The following is a 25,955-nucleotide window of genomic DNA, read 5'->3' on the forward strand; positions in this document are numbered from 1 at the left end:
GGGACGACGGCAAATGCATGTGGCCAGGGGCTGCTTTGGGTAATATTTGTTTAGCAGGTAAGTACAGGGCTGTATGAGGTGTCTCAATAAGGCATCTTTCATAAAAGAAAGTATCTTTCATAATGACCTTCTTATGTCCTTTAAGCACTGGTTCTTGGTTTCCTCAGGTAAGACAAATGCCGGCACAAAATCTAACAAATGGGGCATTCTCTGCACTTTTGTGCCTCCTGAGCACTGACACAGCAAAGGATTTCTTTCTTTCACTGGTAATTAATCTGTACAGCCACGGTAGCATGTGAAACAGTCATAGGTCCAGCCCTCTGGATACCACGGGAGAAAAGCACCGAATTCGAGAGGGTCATTGCTTCCCTTTCACAACTACATTTTTCTTTCTCATGCAATATAGAATGTGGTATTTTCCAGCAAGAGTGTTTTGTAATTATACCAATTCCCCAAGTCTCAGTTCTAATTGCTGCCTTTTGCTGCACTTTTTTGATTTGCAGCTTAAGATGGCCATTGTTGGCTTAATATTTCAGACTTCATGTTTACTGGGGAGGGGAGGGCGCTTAGCTAAAGTTTACGTGGAACCTTTAAAAGACTCAGTGGAAACAGTTTCCTCTGATTCCTTGCAGAATTTGCAACATTACACTGCAGCACAGTTAATGAATGAGTTCCAGAGAGTAAAGCTGTTTGGTTTGCTTTCCCTAATTGAGATGTACAGAAATGTACTGAATGATCTAAGTGGTAAGTGGAGCAAAGTAACGCTTTTGAAATCCTAAGAAACTGCGAGAGGTTAGTTACACCAGCAAAGCCACCTCCATGCAAAAATATAAAATCCTTATCCTTTGAACAGGTACAATAATGAGCCTATTCTACTCACTTAGTCCCGGACTACCCCACAGAAGTGGGAAGAAAATGAATGAAAAGCCGTTTCTTTCTCCATTGCCAGAGAACAGCTCTCAAACAGCGCTTTTCAGCCGTACCCTGATTAGAATGGTTGGCGGCTCAGGGGACTTCCAGTTGCCAGCCTTGGCACCTCACTGATTTTCAGCACTATTTGTTACTTTTTTTAAACCCAAAGCAAGTTGAAACTAATCAAAACACACTTCTTTAACAGCCAGGGATTTGACAGCCAAGCCCTGCTTAAACTTATTCATGTACATAGCTTTATCATTTTATGGAGTATGTTCTGAGTAAAATGAACAGAACTTAGTGTGAAACTGAATTAAAAAAACTTGATTTTTTTTTTCCCTTACCCCCTCATGTCTTTCCAAAAGTGCCCTAAATTTTTGCCTGAGGTGAGCTAACCTTGTTCATGCAATCTAATATTTAATAGCCATATTGAACAATATCCCAAAGATGAGTCAGAGCGTTGCTGAAATTTGCACTTAAGTCATAGAAAAACATAACCCCTGAATCAAGAATTTATGGTCTTTCCCATATCTCCTGTCCCAAGGTACAGATCCAGCCTCTGAAACTATTTGCTCCCCTTTAAAATAAGAAGCTAAATCCTCTGGTGTACACTGGCACAGTTCCACCTGCACGGATAAACCAGTACAGATCTATACCAAGGGAGGGAGCACTCCCCTCATCAGATTTATTTTTAATAGGTTGACTGAAGAGCAATAATCACTCTGGACCTAAAGAGACTTATGAATGGGTAAATGTTATGGTTGTATCTAATTATGCAATTGAGAACAGGCAAATTAATGATTTATGGGCTATCCCTAACATTAGTATAAGCTGGAAATGTTCCTATTAAGCTATTTTGATGGAAAATATTGACCGGTGAAATATTGTTGGAAATGCATATATTTTTTTACAAAATTCCATATGATTTCCTGTCAATCTCCCAAGTTGTCAGGCAGCTCGCTCTTCCTGTGTCTGCCATTGCCATTAGCTTTGCTGCATAGATTTTGGCTGAAAAAGTGAGTTGTTCCTGTTGTACAAAAGGGAATCCAGCTCTCTCTTCCTCTTCAAACTAACAGAGCTGACATTGACCTTGGTCTTGCAGACTCAGTGTCTTGTTAGTAAAAAAAAAAAACACACCAGAAAAAACCAAACCAAAAACCCACCAAATAAAAATGTGCATATATATATGCAGAAATAAGTATAAAACCACATACCATTTTACCATTTTTACATTTTCTCAGGAAATTTTTTATTCTTAATGATAACACAGCATCACTAGATTTTGCTAATCTTTCAGCAGTGTAAAGACTGCCTTTTAATCAGGTCTAATTTTGCATACACTTATGTAGATTTCCCTAATGATATTGTAATTTCATCTCTATGACACCACAGGACTGACAGCAAAAATTGTTTCAGCATTAGTTATTACCTATTGTACAAAGCCTTTGTCACTTCATAGGATACCAAATGCATTTACTGGGATAGCCTTCTTCTAAAATATACAATGGAAAAATTACTGTTGTCATAAAATGGCCTAAATGTATGAAGCACTAAAGGAACAACCCCATTTTGCAGAAGCTCTGCAGGATTAAATCACATACTTTGGGAGAACTGTTGCTTATTAAGAAATTATTTATGAGTTGAGTTATATCACTTCTAAATATATAAATAAGTTGGGATGGCTTCCAACAATTACTAAAGAAGCCAGCCGAGTGATGCTTTCCAATTAAATCAGGCTGACGTTTGGTTTTTTTTAACTTCTCAGTGCCCTGTGTTCTTTCTTCTGTCTTTCCATGATTCAAGCAGATAATGCATTAACCTTGTACGACTGAAGTCTCGCATGTCTCCTCTTTGGTCTCCTTTCATGTGGCAGTGATCAGTAGGAGTCTCTGTGTAGGTACTCGCTACATGAAAGGTTTCTTTCTTGTCCATATAACTGCTGCTTGTGATGTTTAACTACTTGCTTTTATTTAGGACCAGTTGTTATACAGATCTTCAAAGCTTATAACTTCTGATGGCTCATTTATATTTGTATTGTTCATTCTTTGATAATGACCGTGTTAAAAAACCCGCAACAAACAGTGCAGCACAGAAAACATGGACTTCCACGGTAGCACCTACACTGTTCAAGTTATACAGGGAGACAGATCTAACTCCATGACCTGATTTATTAGCATTAATTAAACCCCAAAATGCCAAACAGGAAAATCCACTAAACCATAAAGCATTCTCTTTCCCTCTTCTACTGGATGGAACTCAGATGTTCACTGAGAGGTTAGGCACCACTGCTCATGTGCTTATATGACTTGTACCACCTCTCTATAGAGTAAAAAATGTCACAATTCTCCACAGAGCTTTGAGTTTATTTACTAGGCAAACCATATAGAAAGTAAAGTCTAGCTCTCAGCACTCAGATAAGACCTGAGTGAATGTACCCAGACTAGAGCAGCCTGTGAACTTTTTCCAAGATACCAGTGCAAAAGGTAACTAAGAAAACCTACTCAACTATCTATAAGCTAAACTTTACTACATAAGCACGCTCAACTGAAGAAAAGTTAAGTAATCTGCAAAATGAAACAAAATATTGAAGAAATCACTGCAGTAGACTATTGGGTGAGTGTTCACTCCTTGGCAGATCAACCTTCCCATAGCTGGCTATAGTCATCGTCGCTGCAGAGTTCACTTTGTTCTATGCTAAAGGAGCGTGTCTGCTCCAGCCTACATAGGGCCTGCCTTTATTGCTGGGATGGGAAGATTGCCACTCAAAGAACTAATCAGAATTATTTTTTTCCAGCACTTTGGAATAGATAGCAAGCTCATTTGGGTATCTGGCATATTTATTTAGCTCTGTTACCAGTTCATCTAGTTACCAATGATCGTTTACAAGATTTAAATAACGGTTTCTCCTCCATTAGTGCTGGAAAATGAAACCAGATTGTGTTACTTGGAAAAATGACTTAAAATGATGGAAATTATTCTCGTACAAGACAGACAGAAATAGCCCAACATAAGTGTACTCCTCAGTTGCCAGTTGAAACAGCAGCCTATTTTGTGCTACGCCTTTCACTGATTCATTTCTAGGCTTGTTCTCTAAAAAGAATCTACAGTTAGCGGGTCTGAACTGCTGCTTTCTGTCAAGTGGAAGCCGAGTGGCTGTTCCATAGCCTTTTTCCAAAAGCTCCTTTTGAAAGCTGAAACAGTGGAGCTCAGAGATCTGCCAGAGCGCGCCAGTGGGAATGCAGGAATGCAGCCCTTGCCTGGTGTCTGTGCGTCCGGCCAGCTCCTCCCTCTGCTACGACAGTTCATACGCTCTAACACTGGGTATCGCCGCTCCCGCCCTACGGAGGACTTTCAGCCAGAGGACTCATGAAGCCAAATCCATTTGTCACGCGCCCGCATCTCCACCAGTCTTTACCAGAAGTTCCCTGAAACAACGTTGAACAGTACTGGGACGTGCCAGCAGAGCACAGCTCCACACAGACTGCCTTCCTTCCTCCAGAGTGGAATTACCCTGTCGTGCTGCTCCATCAGACCATATATTAAGGGGTTGGCACTTACAGAACTATCTACTGTTTTCAGTAAAGGCTTCTTTAGGTTGGTTTCAGGACCTCAAGTTCTCTGGGCACAGAACTACCATCTAAATTGATGCTTTTAGGACATTGCAACCATCTCTGTGTGGGAGACAATGCATTGGTAGTTCTTGACGAGACTGATAGAATTAAGGTAGCGAATGCCATGCCTTGGTGGGGGGGGGACACAGTTTCTGACAGTGTGCAGAATAGCTCTGCTTTTCCTTTACGTTGTATACTGGCAGCCAGAACCCTGGCTACTCCTGGTGAATGCAGTTCTTACTCTAAAAGTCCTTAGGAGCCAGCCAGAGGAGACACGGTCTGTGAGGCATCAGCCAAAGAGCACTCACAAGACAGCAGAGGAGGCTGTGATTGTTATAGTCGAGCTACTCTAACTCATGGTTAGTTTTATTCACAGAATAATCTCATAAAAGATAATTTAAAGACACTGGGCTAGGCTCAGGTAGGGCTGCCAGTCCCTCGGGTACCGTTCCCTACAATCAAACGATGCATTAGGTTTGGGAACCAGCAACAAAATTCGCCATCTCATTGAATTATACCACACCTCGCTACGTTTTCACAATGACATTCAAAGGGTAATGGCACACTAAAATACATATTTATGTACTTTAAACACATGGCCTTAAACAGATTTTTGTGGAATGTCCACCGTGCTTTTTAAAACTGCGTTCTCACAAGCCAGCAAGCTTCCGTAAAACTCTTCCCAGCCATGATCAACTGTGGATAATCTTTTATAGCTAGAACTAAAGACTTTTCTTAATACTATCTTAACTGGGCGAAATGGAACATACAAAGAATCTCTGCAAAACTCTTCAAATTGCTTAAAGCCAACATAAGCCCTTAGCAGTCTACGGACCTTAGGTCCTTATCTGACAGACCTTTTTTACCCCTATGAATTTCAGTCAGAGCTGGGATGGATAGAGGAAGGAGAAGGGGAAGCCTTATCACCCTTTCACCCCCAGTTCCGCTCAGTTCATTTAGTTCATTATGTGCTTGTGCCTGTACCATGTCTTGCTCCTCTCAGTCGGGGGCCACATCCATCCCTGCTGATCGTACACTTTAACCTTCTTCTGCCCCTTTGACAGCAGCTAGTTGTTCAGCTCACTTCCAAAATAGCACTTAGCTGCTCCAAAAATTACCACAGCTTCTCTTTTGGGTCACAGACAATGTGGCCTCTGTCACACTGTTTATTTACAATACATCTTAAAAGCCCTCTGACATCCCAATCAGTAGTAAAATGAAATAATCATCGATTTCTTACAAGAGGCATCAATCTTTATACCATTAGGGAGAGGAAGGAAAATAGAGGCTTGAGTAATAATGAGAGTAATAACTTTTGAATTCCAGTCTTGAAATAGCAACACACACACATACACAAATATACATGTATGTTTAACAAATAAGGATTTTAACCATATTTTCTACGCTTTTATAATTTGAAAGCTCTCAAAGCATACTGAACACGAATACCTTTCAGTTTTTGGCTGCAGAGTATATCCTGCTTAATAAATCATCACCACATGGCATGTTGGCTCTTATAAATAACCACTAAAATGAAGGCTGTCTAACAGCATAGATTTGGCCAGTTATTAATGTTCCCACTTAGCACCCGGGCAGCCTGTGAGAGAGAGTCCCTGCTCAGTGAGAACTGAGAAGCCCATTGCATTTGTGTTAGAAAGGTCTTTCCATAACATCCCTATTTGGAAAGGAAAAAGGAAAAGATAACGAAGCAACTTTTTCTTTTCCTCTCCAAGCAGAAGTAGCGAAAATCCTTCCCATATTTAATTGAACAGAGGAAAAAAAGGCTTTCACGGCAGTAAGTTTCTGAGGTATTTAAAATTCCCTTACTTGACGTAGTTAAAAAGCAGTATTACTGCTACCACAAATTTGCTAGGAAGATAATGACAGATCTGTCCTGACCTTCAAAAGCAGGCACTTGTTCATTGTTCTTTCATAATGAAATATCAAAGTTTCACTCGTGTTTGGGAATCAAATGACAAAATCCTTTGACTACAGCTATGTACAGCAAAGGCACTAATTAGAAAATTCCCTGGCAAATGACAAAGCCAAGACTCATTTCTGTTCAAGACCATGATATTTAAACTTATTCAGGTAAATAAGAAATGTGGAAGACAAGGATAATCAGATATATTTGTGTAACCTAAACATTTTTATTCCCAAATAATTTGTCCTAGATTCTCTTTGGTTTTTTTATTTCCATATAAAAAGTGTACCTTCAAAGTTTCTAAAAAAACCCCAGCAGCTTCTTTCACTTCCCACGTTCTCCTAAACTGTAAACCTTTTCCTGCTGTTTACGCTATGCATGTCAGAGAACAAATTCCTTTTTTTTTTTTTTAATTTATCCAATCACATCATCTCTGTCTTTCTACCCATCAGATTTCACACTCAAGCTGAGACTTTTCATTAAGGTCTCCAAAAGGACAGATCTGGAGACACAGCTAATCATGATTCCTTTATTCTACCCAAATGTTGTAGAACATTACAGGAAATGTAAACCTCCCAAAGCTTTTTGCCATTTGAACATTTTGATTTCGAGCAAATTCTCAGTGCTTTAGTTGTATTGGTTTGTGCATTTAAAGATAAACTTCCACTCTTTCGCCTCACGCTAGGAATCCCACTTCACACATAGGCTAATTAACTACAATTTAGAATGGTGTAGGAATGATTACTCTACTGTAATGCTGCTGTTTCTTAGCAACGGTGAAAGATGTGAAAGAGAGACCCAAATAACATCATGTTCAGATTGAGAACTTCCACCTAGACTAACCTGCTCGTGGTAAATTAATTTTAAATTTCCATTTGCCTTCTTCAATGCTATGTCCCTTGCAGGCTCTAACAGTGTGATTTTCACAGTCCAAGATGGCACTTACGCATTTAATTTCCACGGGGCTGATAATACCTGCTAGCTACTCAAAAAAACTTGTAAATTTTCATTAGAAAAATATTTTCCTGCTTCCTTCCCACATAATGACTTATGTCTAGCACTAACTCCTCACTTCATGGGGATTTTACTACAGTAAATCTGCAAGGTTAGGCCTTGTTTCAGTGTTAAACAATAAACAAAATTTATTTTATTAATAGCAAAACCGGTAATTACATTTTTCCCCATAATGCTAACAAAGTATTTTGAGCATTTAAATTGCTTTACTGTACTCTGAAGATACTTATTTCATATATTGACCAATTTTACACTGCAAGACAAACAATCCTGTCACTGATTTTCAAAAATATTAATAGGATTTAAAAAACAGTATGACAGCTCAAAGTCCAATTGAAAATCAAACTTCTTTAATACTTGCAGAATCTTTTTATGCCTAGCTATATAGTCCTACTCTGCAATTGCTACTTGGCTATGACACTGTCAATACTGCAGATTGAATTTTTACTCTGGGAAGGATGGACGATTGGTCTCTGCGATCCTATTTATATTTTGTTTTTTGAGCACAGGAATGACTAAAATGGAAAACCACACAGCAAACTTCAAAGCACCAAAGTGAGGATAAAAATGAATTAATTGCTCAAATAACATGAACCACACAGCCAGACTTTGCTCTATGCATCTGAGACACACAGAATGTGCCGTTGTGGGAGATGTGCATGGTAATACTGCTGCTTCTCACAGCCTCTGGAGGGATGGAGGTCTGTGTGGGTATTGATAGTCTCATGGCTAACCTGAGGGTCACAACCCCTATCAGGATGCAAAAGTCATAGAATCATAGAATCATCTAGGTTGGAAGGATCATCGAGCCCAACCATGTCTTTACCTCTAGTGTGTAAGATAGTGCTGCAGCCTTTCATGTGAAAAACATCTGGCACAAAATGAGGAAAGAGCAGTGGTGGCAGGATGCAGCGTGACAATCTGCCAGCCTTTCTGCACCAGAACCTGCCTAAGAGAGAGTCAGGCCAAAGTGCCTTGCTGCTGTCTCACCCCTAGCACAAGGTGCTCCTCATCAGCAAATCAAGGGCTTCACTGACCACCTGCACCTGGGGCTTGAAATGGAAGAGAGACAGAAGGAAGAAGAGTTATACCCTGCAGGGGAGCATGGAGGAGAAGGCAGGTATGGGAGGCTGAACTACAGGATGCGCGACTTGCAAGGTGGGTGCGCAGCCCCTTGGTACTGCTGGCATGTCTTCGAAGTTGGGAGGTCTTGAGGCTGTTACTTGTTGGAGCCTGTGAGAAATTTTTGTGCTGATATTATAATGTACTTTGTTTTTCTTGTCTGGGCATTTGCTGCTGTAAGAGGTTGTGTGCTGGGCTGGAAGGAGCCTTGGTCTGGCTCGGGGGCTGTTCTGTGCAGCCTACGATAGCGTGCTGGGGTCTGCATGGAGAATTTCTGCAAAAGGCAGTAGCTTTTTCAGTGCTACAGACTGTGTGTAGTTTTTGTGGCCCTTCTGGGCTGCTCTGGTAGCAGGCACAGATGGAACCAGGGTTTCTCTGGGTGGTCACTGCAGTTTTGTTTTATTATCCCATAGAACTGAAAATGCATCTAACTGCTTGTTGAAGTTGTTGATTTTTTGCTGGAAGAAGCCAATCTAAACATATAAAAATCTGAAGCTGTAATTCTTTAGTCATAAACTTACAGTGGTGTCTGGCAGGGCATTCTGCAAAGTCCTGTGTGAACCAAGGAGTTATCTCTGAGGGCACTGTGTGGTGGCGCATCCACCGCTCTGTTTGATCATGTATTTAAAGCACTCCTGTTTACTCTAACTTTGCTATTAAGGTTAGTTTGGCAGCATTTGAATTTTTGCTTGTTTAGGTTGTATGGTTATCTGGCTTTTTTTTTGTTGTTGTTTGTTTTTTAAAGCAGAAATATTCTTTAACAGTTTGAAAGCAAGAAACTGTTGGATTAACCAATATAAGCAGAGAGTGTTTTCTTGCAGCGTAAGCTCAAATGGTGCCTGGGAACATCGTTTTGCTATATTTTAGCTGCGTTCTGTTGAGTTATTTTATTTTCATCTGTGAGGTAGATGAATGTTTAACTCCTTTAATATTCAAAGGAATATCATCAAGGCTTGATTAGTTTATTTCTGGCAGCAGAATACTGAACATCATGCCAATTGCTTTCTGTAGTAGTCTTGTTCATGCATTGTATTTCAGTAATTTTGCTCTGATGAGCTTTCCTTGCATAACTTAGAGTGACTTTGTAGCACACTGGGAGGAAAAAATTACTTTTCCCTTGTCTCCCTCATATGATAAAACTTAAGAAAAATTCACAAGTTCCAAACTTGCTGCTCGCAGTTAGATGGAAGGCGAGACTGTACTTGGTTTGGAGTCCTATTTTGGTAAGGCAGCTTGCATCTCTTCCTCCTTCTGTAGTCTGGAGCTGAAGAGAGCCTGCTTTCTTAGCCTTGCCATACCTTGAATTCATAAAAACAGAATGCAAGCTTTGGTGTTCCTGGCTATAGACTCAGTGAAGCAACTCGTGACCTGGTTCTCAGTGTGCAGTTGAGTGACCACCTGGAAGGCATCTCACCTCCCTTAGCTCTGCACGGAAAGCAAAGTCTGTGGAAGTAAGGCTGAAGTGTCTTAAGTCTTTCCCTTATGGCTCAGGATGAGGCTGGAATACTCCATCTGTTAAGATGTAACCTAAAATTTACCAAACTTTGTTTCTTTCACTCATTCTTGTAACTGGAAAACTCTCCTTTTTTTAATTTTCTCCCCTCCTTCATACTGCTTAGATTTTTCCAGGGGAAAGTTATAGCATTATGAAGAAAAGAGTAAGGCTAACTATAATTCATAGGTTCTAAAATTCCTTTCTTTTTTCTTTTTTCTTTTTTTTTTCCCCTGGTTAAAAATCAGATTCCTAAGATAGATGGTCTGTTTAGTCTATCCTGGGTCACTTCAGGAACAGTTCTACTTCTGTAAGACTTTTTTCCCCTGCTATATATGGCTTTGTTATAACAAGATTAAAATAAAACTCCAGATGTTCAATGTATAAAATTTTGTCAGGTTTGCCAGAAAGTATATCTGCTCCTCAGCAACCACACTTGGTATTAATTTGCCTCCTGGCCTCACTGTGCTGTTAAGCTATAAAACAACACATCATCAGTCCATAGACTGGGAGTAGATGCTGTACTTTTAATTGAGCTGCAATCCACCTTCCTCTTTTCCAGGTGTAATTTACATCCACAAAGTGTTTTTAGCGGGCATTAGGCAAGTTGCGTCTACAACTATCTAGAGGAGACAGTTTCGTACTATTTAAGGGGGGGAGCTTGACATTAGATATCAACAAGAATTAGTGGCTACATGATATGTAAATATAAGATATTATTGACAGACCTCCAGGTGTAGTTTGCTGCTGACTTAGACTGTCTTTTTTTTCTGCTTTCAAAGCCAGCTGGCACAGAAGGTGGCTGCACCTGGCTTCTGGAGGAAGGTTAAGTCCCTGAGAGGTGAGGGCAGTCTGTGGTCTAGAGGGCAGTGCCTGCTGTAGTGATTAAGGATCTGTAACACCTGAGGTGGTGCTGGGAGGGATTTATCAGAAATGAATCTAAGGAGAAGAGAAGGGATTGTGAATGTGATCTGGTAGCACGATATACACAAGTGATGCACCCTGATCTCAAGGGTTGTTTGGCTGATGTTGGGGTCAGTGGGCTATCTGGGCAATCTAAGCAGCTACTAACCAAAGCAATGACACTCTCTAGAAAGATTGGAGCTAAACAGCTATCAATGTTGAAAATGAGATGGAGTTCAGGACAGGAAAGGTTATTCTGTCTGCTCACATGGAAGGCAAAGATCGGGTAACAATTTGGTGTAGAAAATCATTGTTTACATTGCTGAACTAAGCTCTAAGCTTTGATTTTGTTGTGCATTGTTTCAGCATCATAGAAATGTGGTGGCTGAAGGAACAAACTTTTTATCAATAATCTAATCTATTCCTCTTCCTGAGATAAGACTAGTAGGCTAGAAGAGATACTTGTCTAATATGTTCTTAAAAATGAACATCCCTTCATAGTTTAATGCAGTGCTTGTAAATCTTACAGTTAGAAAGATTTTCCTAATGTCAGACTAAATCTCCCTGGCTGCAAACATGCCGAGTGCTGCTTGTTCTGTCTCCAGCAGGCACCAATCCCTCTGTGCTTTAACAAACTTCCAGTATGTGTGTGTGGGGAAAGCATTGTCCCGTAGTGATCTCATTTCTAGATTAAATAAACTGATCCTGAAAAGTGAGAGAAGGAAAGCAACATCATCTGCTACAGCTGTTTACTAGTAAATCTTCAACCTGTGTTTCTATAGGCAAGATTATTGTCCAAGCCTGATTAATAAGTCTATGCCTCACCTGGACCTGATTTTGGAGTCAGCTGTATTTCAGGCCAGGTTTCATCTGGCTTTCTAGAATTGGAGGTTTAGTGCCAGGTTACCAGATCTTGTCACCTTAGAACAGAATTTGTTATTCCTTCCACTAAGGCATTGCCTGAGATGAAGCAACAGAGGGCAGATGGTTTTAAAGCACAAATTCACACCCTAGAAAGCCAGCTTCCTGCAGAAAAGTCTTAACAGACAGGATGGGAAAATGTCCATATTCCTTGGCCTGCACACAAGACAGCTTGGCAGCAAGCAACCCCTTGAGAAGATTATGGTGTAGGTGGACTTTACATGCAAAGTCCACACAAACTGTATTATGTGGAAGAACTGGAACTTGGGTTATGAAGAACATAGAGTGACTTTACGTGCCGGGGGGAATACTTCTCGCTCTGTGACTTACAGTGGGTTTCTTAGGGAGACTGTGGTCTTAGACCATGGTATGTGTATCACAGTCATGGAAGAAAACCTCTGCCCTATCACTTGATCAGGGTCTCTTCTTCTGCTTGATCCCACCCTGTATTTTGAAAGGCTTGTATCAGAAAATACCAGCAGTCACAAGCACATTAATTCTGCCAAACTTCTTTTGTTCTGGTAAATTCTCTTTGGGTGAAAAGCTTTCCTCATTTCAGTAAGTGGCTCATATATTAAGAGGAAAAGCAAAACAAAGCAACACCCGATAGTTTCAAATTGTGGGTTCTATTTTTATTCCAAACACACTTTCACTGCCAGAGAGCTAGACAGTTGGAATCAGAAGCAAATGGAAAGATGAGTGCGTTCTCTCTAGATGAATTGCTAAAAACTATGAATCTCCTGTTTGTAACGTTCCTTTATTGTCTTATCATGTGCAGTAGCACTGCTTATTGGAAAAAAAATAATCTGTTTCATATGACAAAAAGTCAAGTGTGGTTAAGATAAATTAGTTCTCAAACTGCAGCCCTCTATGAAAGACCATATTGAATGCATATGCATCTTTAAGATGATGTGTTAACTGCAGAGGTGCAGCTTCTTTCTCAGGGACAGAAGTTCTCTCTCACTGCATTGATGCTACTATTTATCGGCTTTTAATAAATATATTGGGGTTCTAACTGTGCAAATCCACAGTGAAAGATGCTCCTGACCTAAAAAGAGTAAACAGGCAAAACAGACCAGGAGTGGGAGGAGAAATGGACATAACTGAAATACTTGCTTAAGGCTGTGATTAAGACCCTGCTGTCAGTCCAGTACTTCCTCTGTCACATTTTGAAAGGATATCATATGGGAGGTTGCACAAAGCAATTAGGCTGATGTCTTCACAATGTCCTTAAATTTTAAATCCTATTTGCTTTGAAATTCAGGAAGGTGTTATTTAACAGAAATCAGGAGTGGCAAAGATTGCTTTAAAAGACAGACAAATGACAGATGCAATGTATTAAATTGGTGGACAAACTGTTAACGTGGAAGTCCAAGCTCTATATGAATACAGTATCACTAGTCCACACACTTACTGGGATGTTACATGAAGAAAGGAGTTCTGCCACTGTTTTGTTTGTTTGTTTTAATTATGGAAAAACTGAAAAGAGAAGGAGAAAAAACCCTGGTAAACCTTACTCAGATATGTTCTTTTCATCATTTTTCCAAATGAGTAAGAGCAACTGTGGTGAAGCTTCTTGGATATTGGTATTTATTTTCTATTACTCTGCATATTTATCCCTGTGTACTTTGTGAGAGCAGCTCTGAATTACATAAAATCCAAATGAGCTTTTCATTTGTTGAGATCTGATGTATCTGGGTATATCCTAGGAGTATCCTCCCTATGCCCTTTAACTGCAGTCATCTAACATTTCCTCTGATGTCTGCTCTACCGGAGTAACTGTGCTATTGCCTCTACTGGCTCGGGTAGTACTGCTCCAAGTTTAATTTGTATTTTCACTGTAAATTGCTTTAGGAAAGCCTCTGTTTCCCCCTTACCATCGTGAAAGGTGTGTGTGTATATAAGCCCAATTGAAAGTAACTTTAAATGTGTGTATGCACATAAAAACTATTTTTTCATTGGATCTGCTAAAAAAAAAAAAACACCAAAAAACAGAAAAAGCCCAACAGGAGAACCTACTCCAACAGCTGGCACAATCCAGGTGTGTTACCCTCAAGGCCTGAGTGAGTTGCAGAAGGTCAAGATGCGGGGTTTTTTCCAGCAAAGCAGCAGCATTGTGTGCAGTTCTCCCTCAGGAGGCAGCTTCCTGGCCATTGTGCTCCCCAGGGGCAGCTATGGGGAGGCAGAGATTTATTTATTCCCCAGTAACAGTCTGCAATTTTGGTGGCACAAAAATGCTCTGTAATATTCTTTTCTTCCCCAGAGCTGTTATTACACACTGTAGCTCTCAAGAGTTGCAGAGCCTGCATCTTCTATGACTTATTCAGGACTTGACACTTCTTAAAAACATTTAGAACTTAGCTTTAAAGTCTTACCTACTGATGTGTGTGCACCTCCCATTCATGATAACAGGGCATGATCAGTACTCGAGTGAAAACCATGAAAACCAACAGGATACTGACTTCCATTCTGCAGAACACTGTTCTTTTTACTTACTAAGCTGTTTCTGCTGTTCTGTGTATTCTTAGGAAGGAAACTGCTTTTATATATTTTTATGTTTCTGCCTCTCTAGGGATGATGTCAAAAAACCTACTGAATCCTATGACTTGAAAGTATTTAGCTTTTCTATATATAGCATTTCCTTACTTAAGGAAAACGACAAAAGTTATTTTTATGTACATATGAAAGTAAAGAAGCTTAGTTATGTTCAGTCATATGCTGTTTGTATTAAAAAAAAATGTTTTCAGACCTCAAAGAATATTAGACCAAGGAGTTTCAAACCAAATGAATTCAAGTAGACAACTGTAAAACTTTCAGCAACAAAATTGCTGTGAGTTTTATGAGCTTTATGATGTCATACGTATTTTTATCACTTTATCATGGTAAGGAAGTGGCATTTCTTTAAAAGCAAGCAAAGTACTTATTAAAGTGATTGAAAATAAATCTTTAAATAACATATGATCTGTAGAGCAGACAGAATTTGTATTTTAGTCCTTGATGAAGTGACTAAGCATAGGCATTGACTGTCCCTAAATTAAAATCCCTATTAAGAAGTGTAACTACTGTTTTAATGTCTGTAAAAGTGAGGAAAGAAACAAAGTATTCTAGAATTAGTTGTTCATCATAATGGCACACAAGCTATCTGCATTTCCATTAAATATGGTTAGGAGGAAAAAGGAACTCTACAAATACAGAAAAGCTGTTTTGGTAACGAGTATATAATTAAAAAAACCTCAGTCTGTGGTTGCCTGCGTTGGTTATTTAGTATGTCTAGTCATACTTTTATTTCAGTGCACAGTCAGAGGTATTTCACATGCACCTTTCTACCTCCTTGTCAGTGACTACAATGACTTCAAGGAAATGAAATTGTTCTGTGAAAATATGGAAAACATTGAATAATGGCTCCCCCACCATTACCCTAATTCTCTTCCTACACATCACTTGTCTCTGTCTTAATACTGCTCAGCTGTTGCTAAGGCAATGTTTTCCTAGAGAAGTTCTAAAAGGCAAATACACAGAGGTCTAAGCAGTGCAAGAGCAACTGTTACTCATCTTCTGTACATGGATAGGCAAGTGTAGACATAGCTCTTGGGAATTTGAAAGCTGCACAAACATCTTGGCTACAAAAATCATGTAATGTGAGCGTGTCATCTCTGCTGTGCTGCACCAGGGCTGAGCTGTGCTCTCCTTGTGTCTCCCTGGGTAGGACCGTGTGTTCTGGCAGATCACACACACATTGCTGATTGAGGACAAATAAGGTGTGTTGAGCATTTAGGGTTAGAGACCCAGAGAGATGATTGTGGTGGTAAATGGGGGCCCTGTTTCTAGTGACCCTGGTGATGGAAGATGAAACTTAGGTGTCAGGGTGGCTGCTGGCCCTGCAAAGGGCAGGCTCAGCTCTGATTTGAGTTTGATTCAGCTCAGCCAGGTCAGTGGTGGAGCAGAAAGGTGAATGCAGGTGCTGCATTGGTGTTCTGGTGAATCCGCATCATCTTGGCAATTCCCCTGCTTCAAGTCTTTTCCCTAACACCTCCCTTGGTGTATTTCTGTGCTCTCATTCTTGTGTCATTGGCAGAAGAACACTGAAAGAGGCATTCTTGTCCTAACTGAAGAAGAGCTTGGTTTTTAGAAGCATCTCTCACCTTCACTGCCTCTTCATAGCTTTTCAAAGCTTCTGCTTGTTTTTTAGAGACAACTTCTGTGAATCCTCTTACAATATCTTTTCATTTAAAATTATTAGGACTGCTAAGAAAATATATTGGTAAACTTGGGTGGGCAACACCGGTGTGCTGTGGTTCATCACAATACTCTGCAAAAGGGGTCTAGGCTCTGTTTTCCTTTATTCCTTGTAATTAAGCTATGTCACTAGAAAGCAGTGTCCTCCTCTGACCTCATGTGATCAGTGACAGTCACTGGCTGCCGTGTCTGGAGAGAAATGTAATTCTCCTGGAGCTGCTATTCAAGCCCAATGGTTTGATCTTATGGAGGTGAGGATACACTGTTTCTCCAAGTAGGTGCTTGTTCAGGAATGCACTCTGGAAACAGCGGGGAGGCTCTTGCTATCTGTGGAGACACTATTGTATTCTCACTTTCTGGCAAATATTGCATCTACCTGTTTAACTATTTCAAAAGCAAATTAACTTTCCTGTTCTCAACATGCTTTACTAATCAAGATGACATGGATCTCATTTGCAAGCCCACTGTCTGTATTGTTTGTTTGCCAGAGGAGGTAAGTTAGTTCCTCTGGCAAGGTGAATCTGTTTCCAATATCTTGAATTATAAAGATGACAATATCTTACTCCCATCAGTTTTCCCTTTCATGAAATATAACTTGATAACATTTACTCACTTTCATAGTGGCAGAAATCATAAACCCAAGAATATTAGAGAAGAAAGGAGTTAAGGAAGAAGAATCGGGCCAATGCTGGAAGAAATGAGGCTTGCAAACGAATAGCACATTGGCTGAGGCAGAGGGGAAATGAGATCAGTTATATGCTAGAAAGATGGGGGTATCTGGAGGAGGAACGCAAAAAAATTATTAGTATAAAAGGTGAGGATGGCTGGAAAGAGAAAGAAATGAAAAAAGTTCTATATGTTATAAGATGGAGAACAGAGCCGAAATCTTGGTATGTGCCTTCCTGCAAGGGATTTAGCCTCTTTGGTAGCACATGGTAGTCAAAGGGAGGGTGCACAAAGGCTTTTGACCTTCCTTGCCTTCTGTGTGCCACAGGACGCTGCACGTGCTGGGCCTTTTCTCAAAGCACAAGGCATTTCTGTGTGTCCCCTCAAGTGCCGTTCCACTCGCTGCTTTTGTAGTCAAAACATCCATTTCTATTGGCATAAGATGTTGCGTGCAGCAACATATGTGGCTATTTTTTGATTCTTCATAGTTATGTTTTTAAACACCTAGCACCGAGTGAAATCAGGACAACTTCCTCTTGAGTTTGTTGAAGTGAATGATACCAACTAGGTAAAAAGAACCTTAGTTAGCAGTTCAGAAATCAGCCTCAAAACTACAGGAGATAGTCTGGTGAATAAGCAGATACCAGCTGATTAACAACTGAGTAGTGGGACTGCTCTAAGCCCTCAGGCATCTGATTTAATCCAAATTTTAAAGTTAAATCATGGCATTATGGAGAATGCTGGTATTCATCTGTCCTTAAAATGATTTATTCTTGGCTTTCCATCAATTCTATATGATTTCTGCAAGGGGAAGTGCTTTGTGGAGAAATGCCAGTGGTGAATGTTTTGGATGAATATACTAGTCTGGCTTTTTTGTGGTGGGTTTTCTTTGTGGGTTTTTTTTTTTGATTACTTGGTTTTGGGTTTTTTGCAGAGGGCAGGCCAGAGTGAAATAACAGCCATATCTGCCCCAAGGATACAAAACTGTCATTGCTGCTTATGCCATCTGATATCTAATAACCAACCTTTAAGAACAGATATGGAAATAGACTCTTAAAAACAAGTACAGGTAATAGAGAGGCAGAGAGACCTCATAGCTGAGGTCAGGCTAGATTTATATGAAAGAAGCTAGTTTCTGACAGATAAGTTATAATCACTGGACAAAAGATTCCTCTTTTAATTAATAGAGCCTGGTATGTTTAAAGGGCACCAGTTAGTCCAAGTTGGTGAGAGTGAGGCATACTACCACCCTGCAAAATCTGTGTAAGTGGTCTTTACATATACTTGGGCTTGAACTTTTTATCCCATTCCTAAATTTGTAATCCAAGTCAATGCTTTTACTCACTGACTTTCATTTTCCAAGAAATCCAGTAGCTGTGCATCATAATGACTGTACTACTTATTTTTGCATCTACTACTAAACACTTTTCCTAATGGTAGAGATCATTCAATGAAAATACTAAGAAGTATCAAAATATTGAGGCACCAACTACAACTTGCTTTGAAGTGAACATGAAGGTCGCTCTTGATAAGTTTAACCTGCCTGACTTCTGGGAGTGAAGGGGAAATGATGTACAAATACACAAAGTTAAAATTAAATACAAGTAAACAAACTGCAGACATTCACCTGGCATAACACTATATGGTCCAGAGGCTTTGATGGAAAAATCATCTGAGGAATGGTTATCTTCATTAAAAAAAAACAACAACAAAAAACCCTCCAAAAAACCCAAAATAAAACAAAAACCACAACTCAAAGGCCCCTCTTTGAAAAGCCCAAGGAACTTGTATATGTTTGATCTATATTTGTCAGTGATTTGATCATGTAAACTATTTGCTCTAAAAGGAAAGGAAAAACTATTTGGAAAGGAAACAGTAACACAATAATAGTGTCAATACCTTTCTTCAAAAAGAAAGGGAGAAAACAGTTTTTCCTGTAACAGAAGCTACTTGGTTAAACAAAGGTAATTCCAGAAATGAGATGCTCATTGGTGACAGTGAGGTATTTTGCTAATTTTTACTATTTGTGTTTCATAAGATTACCTTTCATATTAAGAAGACCAAATGCAATGTCTTTATGGTGAAGTGTTTGTTTCATGTCATAGATAGAAATAATTTTCCTGCTCTATTGTCTGCTGTTACATCAACTGATGTTAGCCAGAACCTGTATGTGTACAGAGAGACTAGTCACTCTGTTCCTCTGTAGGAAGGCTAGATGGAATCAACTGATAAAGCTTGACTTAAAACAGAATCTGTACCAAACAGGGATTAGTGACCACTGGAAAGGACAGCAAAGTGACTTTTGCTCTTTCTCAGCCTCTTTCATTAAAGTCAGCTGCCTTAAAGAACAAAAAAAATCACTGGCTACCAGCCAGGATCTGGGCTGGGCTTGGCTTATCAAGCCATTTGAATCTTAGGTATAAAGTAATAATTATTGCAACAAGTTAGTCTCAGCTCCCCATGAGTTTCCCTTGGCTAGACTTGTCAGCCTATAAGACACCCTCCCATGATCAAACTGGCAAAGAGATTTCTGCAGATGAACAGCAGATAACAGACCTTTAATTGGGAAAGGCTCCAAACCCTGGTCTTGGCCTAAGACAACTGCCCCAAGAGGTCCACAAGCAGTCCAACAGCCTGGACAGCTGGGAGTGGTTCCCCAGAAGTCACAGTAATAGTGAAGAATCTCTGCACCCTGCTCTGACCACAGAGGCTATGCCTGTAAAGAAACCAACCTAACAAAAAAAACCTGAACGCAAAACCAAAAAACCCTGGGACAGAACCTGTTGTACATGCAGCGTCTTGCCATCTGGATGCAAACTGAATTCTTTCCCACACTCCAAATGTTGTTTAATTCATACTGGCCACTGTTATCCTCTGTCTCATGCCAGGACATCTTGTGGGAGGCTATCTGGTGTGGGCTGAAACAGTGCCAGGAAGTATATTAATAGATAAACAGTTCAGAGGACTGTGTACCACTGCTTGGGTTCAAAGCTGGGTCCTGCTTAGTTTACTAGAAAAGATAGTCAGCATTCTTGGAAAGTTACAAAGTTTTCCTACTTTCCTGGGATCTGAGAGGACCTGTCACCCCAAATCTGACGCTGTGGATAAAATACAAATACAGAAGTCTTTCCTGGGTGGGTCAGGTTCTTCCAGAACTGTTCTTTCTCATCTATATGACCTACTGTTTTCCTTTTTCACCTGGGGTGACATTGCTTTGTTGTTCTGTTACCAACAAAATCAGGTTACCGACTACTCCTACCATGATTTAGCCTTTGGTGTAGATGAGCAGAAAGGATAAAAGATTTATTTCTTCAAACAGGAAGTGTGAGGTTTTTGAGGAGATGCACTCATTGCCTTGTCATCCACTATTGCCAAAATATCACATCCAGTGGAACTCACTCTCATCCCAGGCCTTTGGCAAGCAGACAGGAATGGTGTGTGGCAGGATATTACTTCATGTTCCTATCTATGAACTTCATCTGGCATCATAAATTCCTTCACCAAGCCCTTTCCGTACCCACATATTAGAAAAAAGCAGAGGCTTTCTGTTCACTGATTGCTAGCAGCATCAGAATTTCAGGTGGGAACACCTCCATCTGGGGCTATGGAGAGCCCCTTACAAACATTGTTCACATGAGTAAGTGTAAAATCAGCTTTTCTGCCTGAGAAACAGGCTATCTCTGCCCTGGCAAAGTTGTGGCTGGCCTCTGCCTGCAATTTGTGTGTCTGGGTGGCACTAGCATACCCTGTCCTGAAAGTGAGTAGTTCTGGTCAAGAATATCAAATAATTCTGCACCAAGATAACTTACCACAACATACTTTGTGTGCCTGCTAAAGGAGTCAGATTGTTTCACCCATGATGACAATTCCTTCTGAGGCCACACATTTTCATATGCCACCCTCTCAAAAGCAGGAAGAAAACTATCAAAGCTACTGAAAAGAGTTGTTACCTCATACACTAGTGGCTATTGCTGCTTAGTACCTCACCCACAGATGTTGCTACTGCACAAGCAGGTGAGCTTGGGCTTCAATCCAGTGCTTCATGAAGTTCATATTTCCACTTGACTTTTAAAAAACAAAAGCCTGAACAAGTTGACTTGTTCAACTAACCTGTCTATTCTGCTCATCCAAGTTGTCTGGTCAAACAAAAGGATTATCTACAATCTTTACTGTTGTCACACCATGATTAGATCTTTTGCCTTTCAAAGTGCTTACTTTATTTTTTTTTTCAGTTTGACAAGGCTCCTAGTCTGACAGTCACTGTGCTAATGAGGGGTCTGTATGTAAATCAGCAGCCCAGGTGTTTCCTAGAGGGAACAGTAAAGAGATCCAAAAAAAAAAGCCTCACCCAACCAGGCTCTTGGCTCACATGCCTGCCTGAGCTGCTGCTCTTACAGGCAGTTGCTGCCTGCTCATCCTGAAGTGTCTCCTGCCCACTCTGTCTTGGCAGAGAAACTTGGACACGCGCTTGCCTCAGCTTGTGGTGTGATCCAAAAAGCCCTGAAAGAGTTTGGAGCATGGGTTCCCATGACATGCTAGTTCATGTCCGTCATCTGTCCACCTTTTTTCAACTAGCTTTGTTTTTCCTTTGTTTTCCAGCAGAAAGGAAGGGAGAGCCCTTTATTAGACAGGTGTTAGAAAGTACTTCACTACAGAAGAATCCAGTAGAGTCTGCACCTTTAGCAAAAATAGTTTTTGTTTGCTTGTTGGTTTAATTCTCTCCCCCAGCTTCCATACTTAGAACATGCTGTTATCTGCCACTTCTGCTGGCTTGTCTAAAGTCCAATAAATATTATTGCATATCTGACTTGGATCTTCTTACATAAAATCAAAACAAGGCTTTGTTAAATCAAAACCCTCTCTGTTCAAACATACAAGTATTCCTTGTGGCAAAGTATACCTTTTGTTGTAGTAAACATTGTTCAAATGACCAGTGTGATACTGCAAAAAGTTACAAAATGCCTACTTGTACTTTATATCATGTTACTGATGCCTCAAATAATGAAGTGCTGAATATTTACGCTACAGTCTCAAATTAATTTTATATTTACAAGAATATATTAGCTCTTGAATGGCATTTAACTCTGTAAAACATTGATTAAAATATGTAACAGGCATAAAAGATTAATATCACAGAAGTACAGGCAGTTCATACAGCATGATAAATAACTTGCCAAAAAAATAATTTGCTAAGCATTGCAAATCAAATAATATTACAGCTCCAGAAAAATTATTCACGTCTGCTGGGGCTGTTTTACAACAGTAAATAATGTTTAAACATGTTTTTATGAAGTATATATTGTCCAGAATAGAGTTCAGCTAACTTATCAAATTATAAATGCATTAACATTTTTGTGCCAGGAGTCACAGGGGAAGATCTTGGCCCTATTGGAGACAATAATAAGCCTCCCACTGCCTTTATGGATGCAAGCCTTGTGATAAGGTTGTCTTCATTTTGTTCTCCCTGGCATCATACAAAGTTATAGGCTCTGCAGTGTTGATGTTTCAAAAAAAAAATAACAATCTTGTCACCAGTTTAGAGCTCTACCTGGATCACAAGCTGCTCCCTTTCCTAGGCCAAATGTCTCTTGACTTCAGTGGGAGAAAAGCCAGAGAAGGGACCAGCAACAGTTTACTCTCCAGGATACATTAAACTTCATAAAAACAATCTGTAGTGTTTCAAAGACCATACAGGCAATTTAGCCTGTAGTTGTTATATGTTAGTAGTGTAACATAATAGTTCCATTAAAGTAAACATGGAAATCTGTCTTCTGACTTAGTAGCTTCTGGAAGGGCTTAAATCAATATTGTATAAAAGCTATATTGCCAAATTCCTGCCTGTTTCAGCCAGGGAACCCAGGACAAGGCACAACAAATGAAGGTCTGGCACCTTCTCTCTTATATGCAGGACCTCCAAATCCACTGCAAAGTCACTGCTGCTGGAGGTGACCTGGATTTTTGTGAAATGTTGCTCTAAAAGATGGCACAGAGGATGATACTTTCATGTGGTATGCTGCCTATGAAAGAACTGGGAAAAAGCAGCCCATTGCTCTACTAAAGAATCTTTTAAAAAACCCAACTTCTCAATAGGTGGACATTAAAAAATGAGAACAATGTTCTATTTTAAGATTACCTGTTCAGTTCTCAAAACCTTATCAGTAAAAGAAAAGAAATGCAACTAGTCACATTTACAGTAGAAATCAAGAAATTTCACTGAGGGTAGCACTAATAAGCATGTAACTTTTCTTTTGCATTACAATATGTAATTTCTTCAGAATTATGGGGACTTGTTTAATGGTCTTAATAGAGTCTGTGTCAGGTGTAACTTTTTTGGAGAAAAACACCAAGCAACATCCAACCAAAAAAACCCCAGCAAAACAACCTAGAACACTCCTTTACTATAGACAACTCAGATGTGAAGCAGTACTGGATGGGTGTGAGTAGACTGGTAGAAGCCAAGGCCACGGAGCTGGATGCTCTTGTGTGCAGAGGTGTGCTGCTAACATTTTACACTAGTTGCATATAAGGAACTTTTTGTTTGCACCAAAGAAATACAAAGATGCTATTGTGATGACATGTTCAGAATAAATACAGAAAAAATACTTCTGCCTCCTTGGAGACTCAGCTTTAAGTGGGCTATTAAAGGAAATGAGGCTGCTGGAATCTCAGAGTAGGACTCCAGCTGGCTCTTGGAAGCCAAGCGTGTGTGGCAGATGGCAGGGGCGTACAAGGTAGCCTCCTGTCCTGTGCACGCCCGTGTGAGTCCCAGGAATGGCGGGGGTGCTGGTCCACGGGGACAGAGCAAAGGCTGAATAAGTATTGCAGGAGTAGCACAAACCCTTTCATGGGATTTGTTTTAAAGACCTGTATTGCATTAACATTATGGAGCCCTATTGATAAAGTAAACTGTGTCAAGCTGGGCTTGAACAATGAGATGACCTAAGGCAGTGGGCACTGGCTACGAGGAGTTTTAACTGTGCAGGTGGAAGTTATCACTTTACAACTTGGAAGTGCAAAGACTGGCAATGAAAAGCATAAGCTAAATACTCTATTTGGTGTCGCTTCCAATACAAAAATTCCAGCTGTTCTAAAATCAATGGCCAAAATTGGGCTATTAGCCAGGCTTTATCCCAAATACTTGCCGTGAGGCACTCTGCTAGCCCTACAAACAGCAGGGAGAAGGGCCCTGGTCACTGGGCTCCTCCTGAACAAGGTGATGACTGAATCCTACACTATAGCCCCCCAGCTTCTGTGCCTGCAACAGTGACTGACAGCATGACTATGGAACACCCACATACAGAGAGATACTGCACCATACATATGGCAGAGTACAGAAAAAAAGACCAAATGAAATCTAGCACAAATGTAATTTTCAGAAGAGGGTGGGGGATACAAACAGCAAGTAATTCTTCAGTGCAGGAAGATGATTGCAACTGGTTAAGACAACACCACTAAGTTTTCACTCTATTCCAATTTTATTCTACTGCATAGGCATCTGCCATGTATGGTCAAAATACCAGATTTTTCTTCTCTCAGATAGTACAAAGAAGGAATAGAAAAGAGGAGAGGAGAATGATGAACATCAACTCTTGGCAGCGAGCAAGTGATGACATAAAAAGCACTTATGGCAGCCTCTGTGCATAGATATTTTTAATTTATTTAAAAGAAAATCCTATTCAGAACAGGAGTAAGTTGTTGGCAGGAGCTATATTCCATTAGTTTGTCTATAAGTGTAATGTTTGTAAGTTGTGTTTCATGTACTGCTTTGAATATTTGGATGAAAAAGTATAGCTGTTGGTGGTCTTTGTTAGTAAGTTCAGCCTGATGGAGCTTTATGAATATAAAGAGCTCTATGACCTGTTGCTAGTCTTAGTCCATTCTCTAGATCTCAAGCAAGAAAATACAAAGCAAGTATCAAGAATAAATACTCCTAATATTAAAAACTGAATTGGATTTAAGACTATGCTATCAAATCATGTTCTGCTGGGAGATTAGACAAGATAATGCCTACTTATTTTTTTAACTCCTACCATTTTTTATCACTGCTGTATTAATAAAACAGTTAAAATATTTCACAGAATATCTGGCATTTTTTTCCTGTTCTAGTTAAAATATTGTTTGGTGTCGAAACCTTTCTTTTTAGGGGGGAGTGGGGAAAGGTGCCAGCTGGGATAAAGTTGTCTAAACTGGACAGATCATGATGAAAAGATTTTTCTCAAAGATCTTGTAAGGTAACTCGGTAACTTTCTATTTGGGTTTATTGCAATCTCCAGGATAATTTCGAACATCATTCCAATTGTGCTTACTCGTGTCTGATGCCAGTTAAATGGCTTCAGAGAAGGTGCCTATGGCTTCCACCACAGGAAGCTGGAGGTCGAACAGGTCCCTTCTGCGCCCAGCATCAGTTATCACTCCGTGCCTGTGGCGTGCCAGCCGTGTGTGTGATACCACCACAGCCTGCCCTGCGGATGGCACGGTGACACTGCTGGTGACACTAGAGTTTAGAGACAGGGAGATGTGTGTGGGCATGGGGATGGGGGGGGGTGGCCTTTGGCTGATGGCAGCTCTCTGCAGACGGGCACTGGGACGGGCGCTGTGCTGGCGGAGCAAACCTACCTCTATGTACGCTGGATTTTATACAAGTTTATTGTCCCCGCTAATGTCTGTGCAGGTCAGCCTTTGGCTACAGCAATGGTTTGTTTTGTGTAGGACACAGGAACGTGGAGATTTGGAAGTGGCAGGAGACTTTTATTTTTTTTTTTCCTTCTGTCTCATCTAAAAACTATGCAGGCCACAGCAGTTAGACAGCAGCATTTTTATGTTTTTTGGTGACAAGTTAGGACTTGAAAACAAAAGCCCAGCGGCCCGGGGGCCCTGCATGCCCATCTCTGGGGGGGTGAGCCGCTCCTGGAGCGATAGCAAAATCACCCTCCCCGAACCCAGAAAACTTTGCAGCCTCTGGGTACAGACCACAGTGCCCCCGACTCAAACCAGCACTGCTAATTTAACCGGCTGTCATGTCACGGTTGAACTTGACTCCTCAGGGCGGCTGCCTCCTCTCCCCGGGGGGCAGAGCCAGCGGAGCCCGGGGCCGGCCCGCACCCCTCCCGCGGGCAGCCTCTGCCATAGCGGCCGCCGGAGGGGCGAGGGGCGG

The 25,955-nt window shown here is 40.5% G+C and overlaps 1 protein-coding gene across 1 annotated transcript in view; it reads right to left on the reverse strand.

Moving 5' to 3' along the window:
* Positions 1–25,955, reverse strand: part of TNFAIP8L3 (TNF alpha induced protein 8 like 3) — a 48,668-nt gene that overhangs the window by 22,074 nt on the left and 639 nt on the right. The gene's annotated exons all lie outside the window — the stretch shown is intronic.

The sequence above is a fragment of the Calidris pugnax genome, unplaced genomic scaffold, assembly GCF_001431845.1.
Source record: "Calidris pugnax isolate Ruff unplaced genomic scaffold, ASM143184v1 scaffold70, whole genome shotgun sequence".
Taxonomy (NCBI): Eukaryota; Metazoa; Chordata; class Aves; order Charadriiformes; family Scolopacidae; genus Calidris; species Calidris pugnax.